The sequence below is a fragment of the Mauremys reevesii genome, linkage group 6 (assembly GCF_016161935.1).
Source record: "Mauremys reevesii isolate NIE-2019 linkage group 6, ASM1616193v1, whole genome shotgun sequence".
Taxonomy (NCBI): domain Eukaryota; kingdom Metazoa; phylum Chordata; order Testudines; family Geoemydidae; genus Mauremys; species Mauremys reevesii.
In genome coordinates this window covers 59422404-59429646 of record NC_052628.1, presented here as the reverse complement: position 1 = coordinate 59429646, position 7243 = coordinate 59422404, and the positions used below count along the sequence as shown (strand labels likewise).

The window sequence follows — 7243 nt, the reverse complement described above, 5'->3', positions numbered from 1 at the left end:
AATTTTCCTGTCATTCCTGAGGTATAACCATGACTGTTTTGTAGGATCCTAACTCCCTGGTGGGCTAGAGGATGGCCTGTGAAATCTTTCCAGTTACTGGTCTTCTCAGAAAGGGTTGTGCATGGGACTATATACCACAGCAGTTATTCATTCTGAAACTTCCTTTTTAAAGCCTGTTAACTGTCTTTTTTCTCCCTGGATACAGTCAGAGCCATTAGGAAAGGCATCAAGGCTCCCATAGCTGCTGCATGGACAGAAGATGCTAAATCAGCTGTTTAAGGACCAAGTCTTTGTAATGAATGGTGTCAAGTATCAGAGGGGTAGCCATGTTAGTCTGGATCTGTAAAAAGCAACAAAGAGTCCTGGCAGCACCTTATAGACTAACAGAAATATTGGAGCATAAGCTTTCGTGGGTGAATACGTCTAACAAAGTGGGTATTCACCCATGAAAGCTTATGCTCCAATACTTCTGTTAGTCTATAAGGTGCCACAGGACTCTTTGTCACTTTGTAATGAATGGGTAACTCATGCATTTGTATGATAACAGGAATAGTGATCTCAGAACATTTTTTGCTAAGTAGTTTTGTAGTGGCACTGTCACATTTTTCATGTGCAATGTTAGCGAAGATAAGTGAAATAAAATATTGCTCATTATAAACTACTGCTCATCACTTTAAAAAGTAATCATGAAAGCTGTAGCCTTAAGCAGTGATATCCACTTTGTTAAACAGCTGTTGTGGCATTTATATGACATAAAAATATAATGTACTTGCTTTAGAAAACATCCCGAGGTAATTTCTTTGTATTTGTCCATCCTTTCAGTGATGATGGAAAAGGGTCTGCCTTGGGCTTTTCTGGAGTCTTTGATTAGGTCCTGAAATGAAAACCAGTAATGATCCATGGCTACATAAGAATGGCCATACTAGGTCAGACCAATGGCCATACTAGGTCAGACCAAAGGTCCATCTAGCCCAGTATCCTGTCTTCCGACAGTGGCCAATGCCAGGAGCCCCAGAGGGAATGAACAGAACAGGTAATCATCAAGTGATCCATTCTCTGTTGCCCAGTCCCAGCTTCTGGCAAACAGAGGCTAGGGACCCCATCCCTGCCCAGGCTGGCTAATAGCCATTAATGGACCTATCCTCCATGAACTTATCTAGTTCTTTTTTGAACCCTGTTATAGTCTTGGCCTTTACAACATCCTCTGGCAAAGAGTTCCACAGGTTGACTGTACGTTGTGTAAAGAAATACTTCCTTTTGTTTGTTTTAAACCTGCTGCCTATTAAACATCATTTGGTGACCCCTAATTCTTGTGTTTTGTATTATATACATATATGTTACTGATGGAAAGTATACATGGGCCTAAGAACAAAACTCATGCTGACTGCTGATTTTAAGATCACAGACATCCATACATTAAATCATTGAAGCAACTTCTACTGCTCAAGCAACAGAGAGAACGGATGTATAGTTTCTCTGAAGTTGGTGGACAGTGGATACACACATAGTTGTGAGCAAATTCTTGCTGACTGAGAAATTCTGAAAACTTTTTCAGTTAACTCTGACACTAGAACCAACCAGAGCATTCTAGTCTGTCCTTGACCTAGCAGGTGTCTTTTTTTTAATTAAGACTACTTCACTTTGCTTTTAGCTCCTGCTCCACCAGCCATGCAGTCCTATTCCATGAATGTTCCCCATTAAAACACATGGAATGTTAAGATACATGTTTTCTTGCTAGTTCAGCAGCCCATGAGGTGATTTCTGTTAACCAGCCAATATGAAGTTCAGTTGGCAGCAGTTGTGATAAATTTGAGATGTTAGGGTAGAGTTGGTTATAGAAAGATGTTTTTCTTTTTTTGCTGTGATTTTTTTTCTATTTTTATTATTATTTTCAACAAAAAATAAAATGAAACAGCTGAACTTTTTTTGATTTTCTGTAGCAGAAAACTGAACACGTTCAGTTTAAAACCAAATTATTTTTTGTTCATTATTGGCAATGACAAAACCCCACATTTTCTTTTTATAAAAACAGATCTTTTCATGCAAGCATTTTGTTAAAAAAATCCATTTTCATTAAAAATGTTAACTTCAAAAAATTATAACTTCAAAATGTTTTGTATTAGGCCCTAACTCTCATTATATACTAAGAGGTACATTTTTAAAAGGGCACCCTTAGGCCACTTATAAATGTACAAAATTACATAGGCATACACATGTACCCACATACTTTAAGAATTCTAACCTTTGCATATGTTGCTTCTGATAGTTTAACAGCTACACACAAGCAAGTGTTAGAATTTGCACCAACAAAATGTGTTTTGGTGCTATATGCAATTGTCAAATTACTATAATTAATAACAAGTCTGATAGCAAAGTCTGGATCCCGAATGGAAATTCTGCAAAGTTGGGGTTGTTCAGAATGAGGGGATTGGTTTGGCCCATCGTGGAAAGAAGGCTCAGCTGCTAAGTACAAATCCACATTCAAACTTCCTCAAAGTTCACAGATGTTCTAGTCTAAATTTTTCTGTTCAGGCACATAGGCATAATTGGGATACATTTTAAAAAATGAGGAGGGCTCCCCAGGCAGCAAGCCAGAATCTTTAGCCAGGGTCTTTGAATATTACTTATTCAGGAACAGGTTTATGTATAATGTAGTATGTTAATATTTTAATGTCACTTACCTGCTGTCAGGCAAGAAAAAGTCAGCATAGAAACTTTGTAGCAAAAAGCTATAATTGCTCACTGAATTTACAATAACCCCCAAAGAGATAGCTAGCTAGCTAGATATTTGAAGACTTATTAAGGCAAATTCAGAGTAATGAAGTTACAATGTTCTATAAAAAAGGTAAGTGCTAGTGCATCTAATCATTTATTGGCATTTTCTGGATTTATTTTACTCAGAAATACAAGTGCTGAATCAAAATGCTAATAAAAACAAAACCTAAGTGCAGACTCAGCCTGACTGCAACTTGCAGTGACATTGTTGTGTAAATTGTTCACTCTGGTGATCTGCTGAACATGGATCCAACTTCCTGTTCTTGCAAATGAAGCCTTTTTCCATCTCCACCCCACCTTTTTGTTAGCAGGTCTCCTCTGCCTGAAGGACAAGAGGGTATTTTTTTCCTCCCTGTACTTTTTTTTTTTGGACCAGAGAACACCATGATATTCTTTAACCTTGTTTTCCACACAAACACCTAATAGCTGGTAGAAGGGACAAAGAAAGGTGAGATTCTGGATCTCTCTGTCTCTGATAGGATTGTTCTATAGGGTGCGGCTTACTAATAGCTTTATTATTTAACCATGTAAGCAAAGGAAGTATCCCAGCTCCAAGACAGCTCAGACATATCTACTTTCAGTCTGTAACTAGAACACTGTGTAGAAACAAGCAATTAAAAGGATCCAATGCCTGTAATCAATTGCACACAGGTTATCTTTGATTGCTCTTGCAAAGGACAAATTACACACAAGCCTTTTGCAAACGGAGGAGTTCCATTATCTTTTTTTTTTTAAACACACTTCTCTGAAAACAAGGCCAGTCTTATTCCAAACCTCTTGGTTTAATTAAAAGGACACAAACATCTGATGATATTGCAGCATATCAAATGTTGCCCTGAAACTGCAAGCAAGTGAGACGGGGGCGGAAGAATTTCTTTTTCATAAAGACTGGTCTTTTTTACTGTGGCCATCTGTTTGCTCATGGTGAAAAGCCCCATTGCTGATGTCCTAGCATTGCTTTGTCTTTGTGTGCCTGAAGGATATTCAATCTTGTGTCTCACACATGCTGCTCTATGACACTTTTTAACAACTGAGCTTTTGTTCTGCCTAAGAGACTCCCTGATAGGAACTGTAAACTTGGACATTGATATCCTGAAGGAACAGGCCATGAAGGGGAACACACAGGAAACTCTCAACAATCTAATGAAGCAGGCAATCAAACAACTCCCTCTCCCTTCCACACACACCCCCAGAATCTCTAGCCATCTCCAGCAGATGACATGGGTCCACATAACCCAAGAAAGAATCCTCATAGTCTGTATTATTTAAAGGCACAAATGTATTGCTTCCACTGGGATGCATGTTATCATTTAAACATTATTTCTGATGAACAATTATTTATGCCACTTATTATTAAAATGCAATAATAATTGAGGATTAATTGTGAGAAATGTCAGAGGGCATATTCCAATAGAAGAAACAGTTTCAATGCATACTAGGAATCCCTCTGCAGTGGGGGGAATTGCTCAGTTTGATGTGAATTCCTAGTTAATTGCAATCACAGCTTTTGAAGTTGTGTAGAATGCATAAGCTCTTAGCAATACTTGAAATGATTACTAAATTAGATGTCCACATTGAAACCATTTAAATATTCTAGTTGGCTTTAGGGAAGGCAGGGTGGGGGGGACTCTGTTTTCATAATTGTTTCTACTGTAATTGCAAAGGAAAAAAAGTCCATACTTTGGCTGGTCTATGCTGCCAGTTGCATTCTGAAGTCTCTCCTCCACACTTCATTTACATGTTAACATACAAACATTGTAAGTTGGAAGCCATTGTTGAGTTGATGTTTTCAGTTTCCTGGAAGGCAGGAGTGGAATGGTAAACTGTTTTCATTTGGATTCCCTGCTCCCCCCCCCATTCTAGAAGTTCATAAGTAAAACTATAGCTTTCTAACAGAGTGCATTAGTCCTTTTAGCTTCAGCAGCATGGCTGGTGTCTGGGCATAGAAGGCAGAAGAGGATTTACAATGAGGGGTAAGATCATCTCAGAGAAAAAGAAATGTGAAAAAAATCCCCAGAATTCTGTATGAAGTGATGTAATACCTATGCCACTACTTCAGTGATATGAGGCAAGGATGTTGAGGCACCCCATTGAGCAATACTAAGGACCCTCACCAATTACAGTGAATTTTGGGGGGTAGAGGGAACAACAGGGATGAGGAAAAGAATTACGTACCATAGGCTGGTGCATATTTGATATTCTTCTCTTTAAGATTAATTAGTGAGTCACAAAACACAAGAAAGTTCACCATTTACAGTACAGTGAATACTATTTACAGCTCAGAGCAGTTAATGTTACAGCAGCATTTGCTAGTCTATTCTAAGTATGAGGAAGACCATTAATACCATGCTAAAGGAATAGAGAGCAGTGTGGTAAGCGAAAAAGGCTCATTTGTTCCTAAGGAACAGCTTGTGGCATGAAGTTGCATTGCTCCAGCAGGAGTCTCTGGAGGCATTGGAGTGGGTTGCCTTGCACCTTGTGTTGTCGTTTTACTATGTTCATAATGAGAGTTAAATACAACTAAAGCAGAACTCCCCACTCGCTTGCCCCAATGGTAGCATTTGACACCTATTTGGTACTCTCTTTGCACAGATGTAAATAAGGCACTTGAGAATCAGGCACAACATGTTCCAAGGTATGTCTGTGTCACCGTAGCTATGCTGGCATAAGCCTGTAGTGTTGATGCAGTCTGCACCGACCAAGGGTTTTTTCCCCATTCATGTAAGAACACCACCTGCATGATTGGTAGCTTGGTCAACATTAGGTCACTTTCATTGACACTGCTGTGTCTACAGTGGGGGTTAGGTTGGCATAGCTATGGTGGTCAAAGGTGGGGCTTTTTCATACCCCTGACAATGTAGCTATGTTGGCCTATGTTTTAAGTATAGACCAGGCCTCAGATATGAACACTATCTCTGGGAACATACAGGGAGTGCAGCCACCACACCACTCTAGGCCAGGGTGCAGCCTGTGCTCCCTAGGTGAGACAGCAGATGAGTGAGTCCATGATTCTACCTCTGTCCATTTTGGAAAGGCTAGCAACAAATATCAGACTTAGCCTAGATCAGTCTTGGTACTCTAGGAAATGCAAACACTGTGATTATTCCCAGGCCCTGCTCAGGCCCTCTAAGAGTGGGGAAGGTTTGTTGAGTCATCTCCCCATCAATGCAGGGATGGACAAAATAAAGCCCAAAGGTGTTTACTTTGATGTTTGAGGATAGGTAGCTGCAAGGTCCCATCACCTTCTGTTATGCTGCCATAAGGGATCTTTCATAATACTTTTTTTTACAACATACTCCACATTATCCCTAACATAAGTGCTTATACCTTCTTTCAATTTGCACCAATTATGGTGGTTCTAGTAATTTTTCTTTCCATTATTTATTGTAAAGTTCCCCATTGTCTTTGGCTAAGTGACATGTGGCAATCATGATACGGTGATAACAGTTGCTCAAACCAGATTGAGATCCTGGAGAGGGAGAGGAGTCTCCCCTTCATTGATCTCAGCTGACTGAAGCAGCTAAAGAGGCTTAATAATACATGTAATGTTTTAAGTATGGTAATGTGGCAGGACATCTTCCATCAATCCAAACATCACTGGAAGTGTCATTACCCAAGATGTGTAGTTTCCAAACTACAAAACATGAAAGTTAAATAGAAAAAAATCCATTGGAATAGGAATTCAGGAAATTGTGATATACAAAAGTGCTTAAAACTGCCAAAGGAAAAGGAAGAGAATAAACTGAAAAATGTATCGCTGTACAATAATGTGTGTGAATGTTTTACAGAGGTTGATAATCCTAGGTGACTGAGCCTATCTTGTGAGTCTCTCTAACATACACCAACTATGAAACATGTCAAAATCACAGTGGGATTTTTTTTTATTTAAGAAGAGATAATGATGGAGTCCTTTAAAAAAATGCAGTGCTATAAACCTTCCACATATGGCAAGCACTCACAGTGCACTTTTAAAACAACCAAGGGAAACCTGTGGACAAAAAATGGGACAGTTTGAAGGGATCAAAAACACATTTTCTGACAGGTTTGGTACCATGTGTTGAAAAATTTTCAATACCACAGTTACATGCGGGAGATTCACCCTTGTGAAATGCCAAAGCTGTCAATCAGAGTGATTTATTGCATTGTCGATTCCCAAGACATTTGTGGAACAGAAGCTGAAATTTCCAGAAGACATTAGGATTCTTTTAGCCTAAAATGGATACGTGTAAAGAAACTAACCAGAGAAAATTATGTATTGAGAGGCAACAATAACCCAGTATGGATCCCATTTTAATAATATATACCTTACAGATCTTTGGAGGTAAGGCTATAAATAAATATTATTGTGGAATTCAACTAATGAATATTTGAACAGTAGCATGTACCAAAACGCCTTTGGAAATTTCCTAGCTGGTATAAACCTTTAAAATGATCAATTGGTAGAGGAAAAAAATTAAGCTCCTCTCTC

The 7243-nt window shown here is 38.9% G+C and overlaps 1 long non-coding RNA gene across 1 annotated transcript in view; it reads right to left on the bottom strand.

Annotated features, from left to right (window-relative positions):
• LOC120407463 overlaps positions 1-7243 on the bottom strand; it is a 168764-nt gene that overhangs the window by 48937 nt on the left and 112584 nt on the right. The window contains exon 6 of the long non-coding RNA XR_005599988.1: positions 4456-4572. This is a non-coding gene — a long non-coding RNA (uncharacterized LOC120407463). The remainder of the gene's footprint in view (positions 1-4455; positions 4573-7243) is intronic.